Source organism: Phascolarctos cinereus, unplaced genomic scaffold, assembly GCF_003287225.1.
Source record: "Phascolarctos cinereus isolate Bilbo 61053 unplaced genomic scaffold, phaCin_HiC Scaffold_726;HRSCAF=1367, whole genome shotgun sequence".
NCBI classification, from domain to species: domain Eukaryota; kingdom Metazoa; phylum Chordata; class Mammalia; order Diprotodontia; family Phascolarctidae; genus Phascolarctos; species Phascolarctos cinereus.
In genome coordinates this window covers 270,267,145-270,279,819 of record NW_027556098.1, presented here as the reverse complement: position 1 = coordinate 270,279,819, position 12,675 = coordinate 270,267,145, and the positions used below count along the sequence as shown (strand labels likewise).

At 41.0% G+C, this 12,675-nt stretch overlaps 1 pseudogene; it reads right to left on the bottom strand.

Annotated features, from left to right (window-relative positions):
* Positions 1–12,675, bottom strand: part of LOC110192581 (E3 ubiquitin-protein ligase RNF13 pseudogene) — a 32,928-nt pseudogene that overhangs the window by 19,240 nt on the left and 1,013 nt on the right.

The window sequence follows — 12,675 nt, the reverse complement described above, 5'->3', positions numbered from 1 at the left end:
TGGGAGTGAATAGATTGCCAAGAAAAAGCAATTATAGAGAAAGAAGAAGTTGGGAGATAGAGAAACATATTATGATATATAGCCTAGATTTTCTCAATAAATTAGGAGGTGAGGTTCTCCATTAAGAAGGAAAGGTTAAGGGGGCAGTTAGGTGACACAGTGGGTAGAACACTGGCCTTGGAGTCAGGAGGACCTGAATTCAAATCCGGCCTCAGACACAAAATACTCACTAGCTGTGTGACTCAGCAAAGCACTTAACTCCATTACCTAGACAAAAAAAAAAAAGGGTTTGAGGAAGATACTGAAGGTCTGACAAGATAAAAGTTTTGAAACAGATACTTTAGACATTGTAATACAAATTCGATCTGGGAAGAATAAAAGGATTGCTATGAAGCAGTGAGGGTTCAGTTGAATTTAGATTATATGACATAGTTGCATTATATCCTCTAAAGCAAAAGAATAGGAACAGTAAAAGCTAATGACCGGGTTGTTCAAGGTTGAGAACTGCAATGTGTATGTTAAAATAACACAAGGCGGGGAAAGGTCATAAACGACATACTGCTAAGTATGCAGTATGTAGAAGGCTGGCCTTGAAATCAGGAAGACCAGAGTTCACATTTGGCCTCAGATACTTACAAGCTGTGTGATGCTGAGCAAGTCCCTTAAACGCTCTTTGCCTCAGTTTCCTCTTCTGTAAAATGGGAATGATAATAACACCTACCTCCCAGAGCTGTCACAAGGGTCAAATGAGATAATCTTTGTGAAGTGCTTAGCTCAGCGGCTGGCACGTAACAGGTGCTTGATAATTGCTTGTTCCCTTTCCCCTACTACTGAACTGATCAACTGGTCAAGCCAATGAAGGGACAAAAAAAGACCAAATCAGGGCTGATGAACTGGATATATAATGAAAGAAAAGAGGAATTAGAGATCACAGTGAGGCAAAATAATGGCTTTAGAAGGAATAAGGCAAAGGGAGAGATGGAAGGACAGATGATTATTAGTTCAAATTTTGCCTAGTACATAGTAGAAAGCCATTAAAGATTTTATTTTTTTAGCCATAATTACATGATTTTTTGGGGGTTTTTTGTGGTTTTTTTAATTTTATTAATTTATTTTGATTTATCAATCATCACTTCCATATGCTTTTGAGTTGAAAATTTTTCTCCCCCTTCCTCCCCCCACCCTCCCCAAGACGGCTCACAATCTGATATACGCTTTACATTTACATACCCGTGAAATATGTTTTCACATCAGTGAAGTTGTAAGTAAAAATTAAAACCAATACGAGGAACCATCAGAAAGATGAAACAAAACTCAACTGAAGGTAAAAATAAGTGATAGCGATTCAACTTCCATAGTTTCTTCTTTGGATGTGGACAGCATTTTCCATCCCAAGGCCTCTGGAGATGTCTTAGATCCTCATAATGCTGAGAAGGGTTCAGTTTAACATTCTTAGTCATTGCATAATGTGGCTGCTATTGTATACAAAGTCCCCTTGGTTCTGCTCACTTCACTCAGCATCAGACCATATAAGTCTTTCCAGGTTTTTCTGAAGTCAGCCTGTTCATCATTTCTTATAGCACAATAGTATTCCATTACATTCATATACCACAACTTGCTCAGCCATTCCCCAATGGATGGGCATCCTTCTCAATTTCCAATTCTTTGCCACCACAAAAAGAGCTGCTCTGAATATTTTTGTACATGTGGGTCCTTTTCCCATTTGTTTGATCTCTTTCAGATATAGCCCTAGAAGTGCTATTGCTGGATCAAAGGGTATGCACGTTTTTGCAGCCCTTTGGGCATAGTTCCAAATTGTTCTCCAAAATGCTTGGATCATTTCACAATTCCACCAACAATGTATTAGCATTCCAATTTTCCCACATCTTCTCCAACATTTATCATTTTCCTGTTTTGTCATATTGGCCAATCTGATAGGTGTGATGTGGTACCTCAGAGTTGTTTTGATTTGCATTTCTCTAATCAATAACGATTTAGAGCATTTTTTCATATGACTATAGATGGCTTTAATTTCTTCATCTGAGAACTGTCTGTTCATATCCTTTGACCATTTATCAATTGGGGAATGGCTTGTGTTCTTATAAATTTGTCTTAATTCTTTATATATTTTAGAAATGAGGCCTTTATCAGAGACACAGGTTGTAAAAATCCTTTCCCAATTTTCTACCTTCCTTCTAATCTTAGTTGCATTGGCTTTGTTTGTGCAAAAACTTTTCAATTTAATGTAATCAAAATTATCCATTTTGCTTTTTATAATGTTCTCTATCTCCTGTTTGGTCATGAATTCTTCCGTTCTCCATAGATCAGATAGGTAAACTATTCCTTGTTCTCCTAGTTTACTTATGGTATCAGCCTTTATATCTAACTCATGAGCCCATTTTGACTTTATTTTGGTATATGGTGTGAGATTTGGGTCTATGCCTAGTTTCTGCCATACTCTTTTCCAGTTTTCCCAGCAGTTTTTTTCAAAGAGTGGATTCTTATCCCAGAAGCTGAGGTCTTTGGGTTTATCAAGTAATAGATTACTAGAGTCATTGACTACTGTGTCTTGCATATTTAACCTATTCCACTGATCCACCTCCCTATTTCTTAGCCAGTACCAAGCAGTTTTGATGATTGCTGCTTTATAATACAATTTAAGATCTGGAATTGCTAGGCCACCTTCCCCTGCATTTCTTTTCGTTAGTTCCTTTGATATTCTGGACCTTTTGTTTTTCCAAATGAATCTTGTTATGATTTTTTCTAACTCTATGAAACAATTTCTTGGTATTTTGATTGGTAAGCCATTAAAGATTTTAGAAGAGAGAAGTGACGTGTTTGTGCATAAAAAAGATTATTCTGGATTATCCAATCTATTAAGAATTGATTGATAGAGTGTAGAGGCAGAAAAAATGTGTTAGAAGGATGTTGCCATCATCCAGATGCGTGGGAATGAAAGCCTGTGGTTAGGGTATCAATCATTAGCCCAACAAGAAGGGACAGATTCCAGAGATATAGCAGAAGTAGAATTGGTAGGAATTTCCAATTGATTAGATATGAGAGTCGAGGGAGAGGAAAGGCAAAGATTGCTTCAAGATTCCATACTTGGAGACCTCTCTTCCATGGATAATAATTTTCTTCTTAAGGAAACCTAAGGAAGTTTCTGTCCAAGTTTTTCCCTATCACAAATCAATACAGCCTTGAAGGATGCCCTTTTCAGGCCTCAGACTAGATGAATGGTGATATTTTCAGTAGTAATAGGAGAAGGAAGTTTGGGGGAAAAGATAATGAGCTCAGATTCAGACATGTTGAGTATGAGGTGAAAGCATATAAAGATAGAGAGTTCCTAAAGGAAGGCGGAGATACAGGTGAACATCTCAGAAGAGAGGTTAGGACTAGAAATATAGATCTGGAAGTCAACTCCTTATAATGATCAAGATATTAAAAGCTCTAGTTCTTACTGAGGGCTAAACTTTATTTTGAGGAAGCAGCAGATGGCCTCAGCAGAGATAACCTCAAAATGCTATTTTAAGAGGCTCTTTGTCCAAACTATACAAGACTTTTGCTAACCAAACAGCAAAAATACGAAATAGTTCAAGGAAGTAAGGTCAGCTCGGCCTTTTCTTTAAAGATACTCTTGCCTAGTTCCTCCACAAGTTATAAATTGTTTCAAATTGCTAATACTTTTACATCTACATGGACATGTAAAAACCTCTTTGTGAAACTTACCCTTTGGGGAGAGAATTCTAAATTTCAGCCTCCTGGTCTCTCTTCCCTATAACTGCAGTAAAGTGCCTTGTTCCTGAAGATAATTCTATGTTAGTAGATTTTTTTTTCCTTAACAAGAAATAGTAGCTATAGCCATAGAAGTGAATGAGATCACCAAGAAAAAGTGATTATAGGTAGATTCCACATTAAGAAGTCAAGAAGATTAGGAGCCAGTAAAGGAAATAGACAAATAATGATTGGAGAAATAAGAGGTCTGCGGCAGCTAGGTGGGGATACAGCTCCAGCCTTGGAGTCAGGAGGACCTGAGTTCAAATCCAGTCTCAGACACCCTAGGCAAGTCACTTAACCTCAATTACCTCACCAAAAAGCAAAAACAAACAAAGAGAAATAGGAGGTCAACTAGGAGAGTTGAGTATCTCTGAAGCTGAGAGAAGGGAGTATTCAGTAAGAGGGAATGCTCTAGGTTACATAAATCAAGATGAATCTTGGTAGGGGAGGAGGGATTCTTCCTCCATCCATTTCTTTGTCTCCTTTTACCGCAACCACAGTTTTCTCTGGGAACTTCAGAATATAGCTTGTATCTAGGCCTCCTCAGATGAGAGTAAAAGTTCCCTGCAAGCACTTAAGCTTATAATGATTATTTGGTAGAGGACAACTTTTATCTCATCCCACAGTCAAAATACAGAAGTCACAAAAAACTCTCAGTAGCCCATAAATTAGTTCAATTCTTCTGCCTTTTTAGTGTGTCCACTTCCCCCTTGTTAGGAATATCCTCTATAGGAAAAACAAAGACTCTCGAGGTGGATGAGGCAAACTCATTTATTATATGTTCTTGCAAGATGCAGGTGTGCTGCTAGAGACAGACACACCCTACAGAACGGAAGGCAAGCAGTTATATCCCTGTCCCAAAACACAGGGTCTCTCCCTCATTTCTCCATTGGCTGGATACTTCAAGGTGTACAACTTCCCAGAATGCCTACTTCATATTACTCCTTAATATGTTTCTCCCCTACTACATACAACATTGTGCCTAAAATTGTGTTAACCCTCCCCAACCCTCCCACCCCCCAGGAGAAGTTAATATGCGTAAGCTCATTAAGCATTCTGAATTCTATTGTTAGTACCACTTCTTCTGCCATCTGCAGAAACATAATTTCTTGTACCTTACACCCCTTCCCCACTCCATATGGAACCATACTGTTCTCTAACCTTACAAAACTAAGAGTTTGGACTCCCCTTGTAAGGTAAACAAACTTGTAGTGATTAGAGCAGCAAACTCCTTTCCCACTGGACCCGGACCTGGGCCATTCAAATAAGAGTGGCCAAAGTATAGGTTTTGTTCCTCCACGTCACATAACTCAAGTTCCTTGTGGCCCTCTAGGTCCTCCAGGGAAGCCCTTTGACTGAATCCAAACTTCACAGAACAAATCCCCTTAATAAAAGGATTTGTTCTGTAAAGCTTGGACTCAATCAAAAGGTGGAACACCCAAGGATCTAAAAGGCCTCATGTAGCCTTGAGGCCATAGGTTTCCCATGCCTGTATGACCGAATGAGATATTTGAATTCTGGACATTCTTCCACAAAACTGGAATTCAAATTCTCCACAATTTCCAGTTCTTGGACTAAAAAATTATGTTGATGCTTTTCCACCATTGGGTCCCCTCCTCTCTGCAGAAGACTGGATGAGATGGCTCCTTTCTCTCCACGAGTCATGCGATGGAGAGGTTTTTCTTCTTGTAGCCAGATCTAGGGCTCCTCGGTGGGTCAGAGTGCAGTGGGAGAGCTGGTTCAGAGTCAATAAGAATACCAAGGCCCGAGTCCTTCCAAGCAGGACTTTATTGTCGCAAAAGCAAACAGAACCAAGTAGCTCAGGACACTGAAAGAGGAATGGGGGCTGCTTATATAAGAGCTGAAGGGGGAATGACTTCTGGAAATTTGCTATGACATAATCTTTGTGCTATGCAAGACAAAAGAAGACTTGTGCCTGCACTTTATTGGGTCTTCTGGGTGGCTATCATGAAGTAGCTATGCTTTTGCTCTGGAGAGTCCCTTCAATATCATATTCATGAGATGTTAATGGAGGCTTTGACATTACATAAGTTACTATCAGGCATTAAGGAGTGTCATTACTTGTGTGTTCTTGGGAAAGTCCCTTGACCACAAAGTCACTGGTGATAGGGTAGGCTGAGGGTCCCTAGGCCACAAGGTCACTGGTGATAGGGTGGGATATGGAGTGGTGATGTTGCCTACTCAGCATATGGGGGAAAGGGCTAAGAATATAGGGGAAAGGGTTGCTTAATCAACATATAGGGAAAGGATGGGGCCTCCATGCTCTGGGGGAAAAACAAGACTTTGCTGTTCTGGCTCCATCAGGTGGGTCAGAGCATGACAAACTGAAATACAATATACATACTCACACATGTGTATGTGTGTGTGTGTGTGTGTGTGTGTGTGTGTGTGTGTCACTGTTCAGTCATTTTAGATTCTTTGCAACCCCATTTGGGGTTTTCTTGGCAAAGATATTGGCATGGTTTGCCATTTCCTTCTCCAGCTCATTTCACAGATGAGGAAACTGAAGCAAAAAAGATTAAGTGACTTGCCCAGACTCACAGGGCTTGTGAGGCCAAATTTGAACTCAGGTCTTTCTGACTCCAGGCCTTACACTCTATCCATGGAGCTACCTCACTGCCCTAATAATATTACTTTCCCACAATCACTCAAAACTTAATTGTCTCATCTAACACAGAAAACTATTATTGAGTCCCAAAGACTAATTACCCACAACTCTAGCATCTCAGTAACTTCTTAATTAGAGTATTACCTTGACAGTTGCATGGTCATCCATAGGGCTAGATCAGCTTTTGTTCCTTGAAAAAATATTTTGAAAGCAGGTTAGTGTAAGATATCAACTTTATGTGAAAGGACTGCCCATTTAAATCTCTTCACTTGGTCCAAGGATTTTTCTTCCTTAGACTCTGAAATCACTTGGCAGAATGTTACCAAAGAGAAAAATATTTCTTCTTGGCCTGGCATCAACACATTTATTTTAATAGCTCCCGATGTACCTCCAATAGGAGTACCAGTCACACAAGCATTTGCTCATGCAGGAGGAATAAATATATAAAACCTATGAGCCATTTCTGAAGCTATAAAATCACATTTTGAGTTTTACAAAGTGCTTTCTTCATAGCACTGTACTGTGGGTGATTGGAGTATTATTGTGGATCTTTTATGGATTAAAAAATATAAAGCTCAGAGAGATTAAATGGCTTGTCCACCTCAGATAGCTAGTAAGTGCTGGAGTTAGGATTTGACCCCAGGTCAGAGGATTATAGATTTACTGCTGGCAGTTTAAAGGTTATCTAGTCTAACCTCCTCCTTTCACTCATGAGGAAATGAGGACCAGAAAAGGTAGTGCCTTGCTAGGTCCCTAGGTCACACAGATAATAAAAGAGAGCATTTGAACTGAGGTCCCCTGCCTCCAATCCCAGTTTACTTTGCACTGTCCCATGCTGCCTCATCTTCCTCTTGGTCCACCACACTGCCCCTAATGTAAGGCTCTAACATACTTTTCAGAATCATTCTCCAAGCACTCCCAAGTGCTTGGTATTGACACAAGGTTCAGTCTTTCCAGGTCTGGGTTATTATTGAGCCTTTCTCTTGGCTTAGAAGATTAGATTTCTCCTCCCTCTATGCCAAACTCTAGGGTAGTGAGATGCTATTATATGTGTGCCCCAGAGGATGGCCTAAGGTCCAGCAAGCAATTTTATATAGGTTATACATGTGCAGTCATGCAAAACATATTATATTAGTCATTTTGTGAAAGAAAACACAAAAAATAAAATTAAAAAACAGTATACTTCGATCTTCATTCAGACTCCATCAGTTCTTTCTCTGGAGGTGGACAGAATTTTTCATCCTAAGTCAGCTCAAAGAGGCTTTTGTACACTGGATTAAATGAGGCCAAAAATTAGGTAAGAATAGCTTTGTCACAGCTCTCCTCCCCATCACCTCCTTATTAGATTATCAAACGATGACAGGGACCATCTTTTGTTTCCACTTTGCATCCCCAACACTTAATAGAGTATCATGCATGTAGTAGGCACTTAATAAATATTTGTTTAATTAAATTAGCTTTAGAGTGTGGGGTTTCAAAGTTCTTCCCTAATAAGTCCTGAAGAGGAAAACTCTTAATAGGCCTTTTCACCACTTTCCACTTTATTTTCTCTGTTACAGGTCAGTCTTTAGGTCAAAGATCTCTGGACAAGGTACCTCCGACCATTGGAGTTCTCTCTTCATGTCCGTCTGCGGCTGAGGGTTGAAAGCTGCACTTCTGCTTTCAGGCTGGATGAGCTCAAAGTTGGGACTGGCACAGCTTCTGTTAGATCCCTGTGGCTACCAGCGCTGTTCTCTCTACCCTATCCCACTCCAAACAGGTCCGGGTATGTGCTTTCTATAGAGATTTGCCTCTTTGTCATATCATTCAGCTCTGGATATCTATCCCAGAGTCAGACTTTTTGAATTACGCCATTTTTTGCCCTTTCTCTATTCCCAGAAGAGGCCAGCCATCATAATTACCCATTTCCTAGGGCTCCAGGTGAAAAGTGAGTATTATCAGCATATAAATGGGGTAGGATATAAAATAAATGATAGACAGATACACAAATAGACAGACATAGTGACAGACACAGAAATAGCTACATAGATATACACAGATGGACAGACAGACACACAGATAGACACTGACAGATAGACAGGGCCAGGCACTGGTAATAGATAAGGTCCTAGATTTACAGTGAGGAAGCCTGGGTTGGAATAGTACTTAATAGCTTTATGATTAAAAGCAAATTACTTAATCTCTTAGAGCCCAGATTTCCACATCTGCAAAGTGGAAGTAATAATTCTTGAACCATCTACCTCACAGCATTGTTGTGAGGAAAGTGCTTTGTGAACCTTAAAACTCTCTGGAAAGATGACTTCGTACAATTAGGACATGTAGGAGTCAGCACCCTAATTTTCAACAGGGGAAGTCAGTGCAAGGGGGACATCAAGAGTGATACTCTGAAATACAGACAGAAAGGATTCCTAGAAAAAGAAGAGGTCTAAGAATATGGCCACACAGGGAAATTATTAACCAACTCAGATATTTTTTTTTAAAGACATGTATATAAAATGGAAGCAAAGGCTTGCAGGTAATTGCAAATGGATAAGAAAGAGAAGCCGTGCTCTGTAATAATAATGTCAGGAATGCTGAAGCCCAGAATGAGCTGAGGCTAGCACCGAATGCTAAGGACAACAAAAAGGGCTTTTTTTCCCCCTATTTGTTTAGCTGTGTTTGAGAAGAATAAAAGCAATTATATGATCACTGCCTGGGGCAGATGGAATAATAATCATGGCTGAGAAGACCTAGCTACTCAGTTTTGATTTTGCTTCTGTTTTCTTTTCTAGGAAAGGATCAAATAAAATGGTTAACATTAAGTTGAAAATCAAGACCAGCAGGGAAATAAGAGAGCACCTGGTTGCCCTCATTGAGTTTGTTATGGGACAGGAAACAGGTGGAACTGGGGAAATGTGAGCTAGGGCCGGTCCTGGCCGGTGTTGTGGGGAGCCAGGAGGTTGTGGGCCAAACCTGGAGGAGGACGGGACAACTTCGCCCCTCAGGAGATTAATCTGTCCCCCTTCCCCCCCACTTTTTTCCTCACCACCACCACCCCCTCCTCCTCCCACCCCTCCCCATGGACCCTCTGGACCAGGAGGGTATAGAAGGAGTTTTTGGACTTTGGAGTTTGGAAATCTCTTTGCTGAGTCTGTTTAACCTTTTTGCTGGTGACTTTTATCAATTAGTTTATATCTTCTTGAACTGCTGTTTTTGAAGTAAAAGCTCGCTTTGTCTGAACCTTAGTCCCAAGTGATGCACTGCGCCAAATGCCAGTATGAAGACAGAGCTAGCAGGTGATTTCTTAGCCCAAGTCTGTTACCTTTGAGTGACCACACAGAACAGAAAGGCCACGTCAGGGCTGCAGAAGGACCAATGCTGGCCCAATTTTAAAAGGGGCGGGGAATCTACAAACTATGGGTCAATGTGTTTAATGTATTTCTGGTGAATTTAAAGGCATGTTATTTTGTTTTGTTTTGTTTTTACCAAGTACATGTAAAAACAATTTTTAACATTCGTTTCTTGAAATTTTGAGTTCCAAATTCTCTTCCTTCCTCCCTTCCTTCCCCTCTCTGAGACAGCAAGCAATTTTATATAGGTTATACATGCACAGTCATGCAAAACATATTATCATATTCGTCACTTTGTAAAAGAAAACACAAACAAAAAAATGAAAAAATAAAATACAAAACGGTATGCTTCGATCTGCATTCAGACTCCATCAGTTCTTCCTTTGGAGGCGGATGGAATTTTTCCTCCTAACTCTCTGTTGCTGAGTCAGTTCAATCACGTCTGACTTGGTGACCTCTTCTTGGGGTTTTCATGGTAAAGATACCGGAGTGACTAGACATTTCCTTCTCCAGCTCATTAAAGACCTGAGACTTAATTTCATTTCCTTGTTGTTCAGAGAAGCAATTCTGAGAGATAAAATGCTCCACCAGTTAACAAGTATTTGTTAAGCTTTAACAATTCTCCAAGTAATGCACTAAACAAAACACAAGGTCCCTGCCCTCCAGGAACTCACCTTCCCAGGGAGGAACGATGTGCCAATAACTATGTATGTGCAAGATATCTACCAAGTAGATAAAAGGTAATTGCTGGGAAAGCTGGATGCCTCCAGTGTAATTGGAGGTGAATCTGGAAAGAAGCCAGGGAAGCCAGGAGGTTGAAGTGAGGAGGAAGAGCAGTCAGACATGAGAGACAACCAGTAAGAAGACAAGGAGTCGGGGGATGGAGTGCAAGGAACAGCAAAAAAAAAAAAAAATAGCGTCACTGGGTTATAGAATACATGTTGTTGTTCAGTTATGTCCCATTTGGGGTTTTCTTGGCAGAGATACTGGAGTGGTTTGCCATTTCCTTCTCCAGCCCATTTTATAGATGAGGAAACTGAGGCAGAGTGAAGTGACTTGCCCAGGGTCACACAGCTAATAAGTGTCCAAAGCCACCTTTGAACTCAGGTCTTCCTGACTCCGGGCCCATTGCTGTATCCACCAGGCCATCTAGCTGCTCCTTGTAGAGAACATGGAGCAGGGGTGGGGAAGCAAAATATAAGAAAACTGGGAAGATAGGAAGGGTGAAAGTTGTAAAGAATATCAAACGCCAAATAGTATTTTATATTTGACCCTGGAGGGGATAGGGACCCACCAAAGGTTACTGAGTAGGGCCTTTTATTGGTTTATTGGCCAGATCTTTGCTGTAGGAAAATCATTTTGGCAGTTGGTTAGAGACGACAGAGAGAGTAGAGACGCAGAGAGAGGCTAGAGGGAGGGAGACCCCCCAGGGACTAGTACAGTACTCCAGATGGGGCGTTGAGGCCGGCACCAGGCTAGGGGCAGCTTTAGAGGAGACAAGGGGGAGTATATTTTAATAATGTGAGAAAGGTAGAAATGACAGGACTTGGCAACAGAGTGAAGAGGGGAGCGTGGTAAGAGAATGAGGAATTGAGGATGACACCCAGGTTGAGAGCCTCAGTGACTGGGAGGAAAAGGGTGCCCTTGCCAGGAATAGGGAAGTTAGGAAGAGGGGAGGGTTTGGGGAGGGAAAAATAAGGAAACGGAAGTCCATCGAGGTAGTGACTTGCTCAAGGTCACAGAGATCCTAAGTGGCAGAGCCAGGATCCATACTCAAGTCCTGCAACCCCAAATTCTTTCCACTGTACCACACTGTTTCCCTGAGTGAGACATGAAGTAAAAATTATCTGGTCTACTCACGGAATGCCAATATTTCCTTAAGGATCCTTTAAAGAAGGGGCTGCTAGGTGGAGCAGTGGATTGAGCTCCAGCCTTGGAGTCAGGAGGCCATGAGTTCAAATTTGACCTCAGACACTTGACACCTACTAGCTGTGTGACCTCGGGCTAGTCACTTAACCCCGATTGCCTCCCCAAAAAGAAAAAAAAATGCTTTAAAGACATGAAGTAACTTGCCAGGAGTCACATAAGCAGTAAGTAGCAGTTCGGATTCGAACTACATCCTTTGACTCTACTGATGCATTTCTTCAACAGCTCCAATTAACAATTGTTTGATTCCACAACCATTTATTAAGCTCTTACAATGCAAATCACTCTCAGCCACGTAGGGATCAACTGCTTTCGATTTTCTTCGCTTAACTGTTAGGACAGAGTTTACTGGCAAAGTAAAAGAAAACATAGGAAGACTTCAGAACCCTGATCAGTGCAGTGATACAATGGGACTTCCGAGGTCTGAAAAACAAAACCTCCACCTGCCTCTCACCTCTTGCCAGAGGCCATAGTCTCTAGGTGTGAGACTGGGCAAACACGATGAATGCTTTGATTTATTTTTGCTTAAATATGTTTCTTTGTTACAAAGAACGATTCTACTCGTGATAGGGAGCAGTAGAGAATGATGGGGCCTCAACAAAAAGGGACAGCAATGTTGTTTAAGTAAAACATTTAGAAATAAAATAAAAAGATTGTTGAGCAGGATGCTGGCTTATCATCTCATCCTCAGCCTCAGCTATTTTTCTTGTCACACATTCCCCAGGGCACATGATTTGATAGTCTCCTGGGCAAGAGTTGGTTAGTTTTGATTGTAATTGGGGTAGGAATGCTGCCTTATTTCCCTACGGCGGTTTGCCTTGGCACTCTTTGCTGCACATTTTCCGAGTCTAGTGATGTTGCAGAGGCAGAGAAAAGGGAGATCTTCCTGACCTTACTTGGAGCAGCTACTACTGAGGCTTAATCAGTTTGGAGTTAGGAAATGCCATATCATATTCTTAGGTCTAGCCAGTTAGTGACCCATTCTCCCACTCTCCATTTCCTGTGAAGGACATG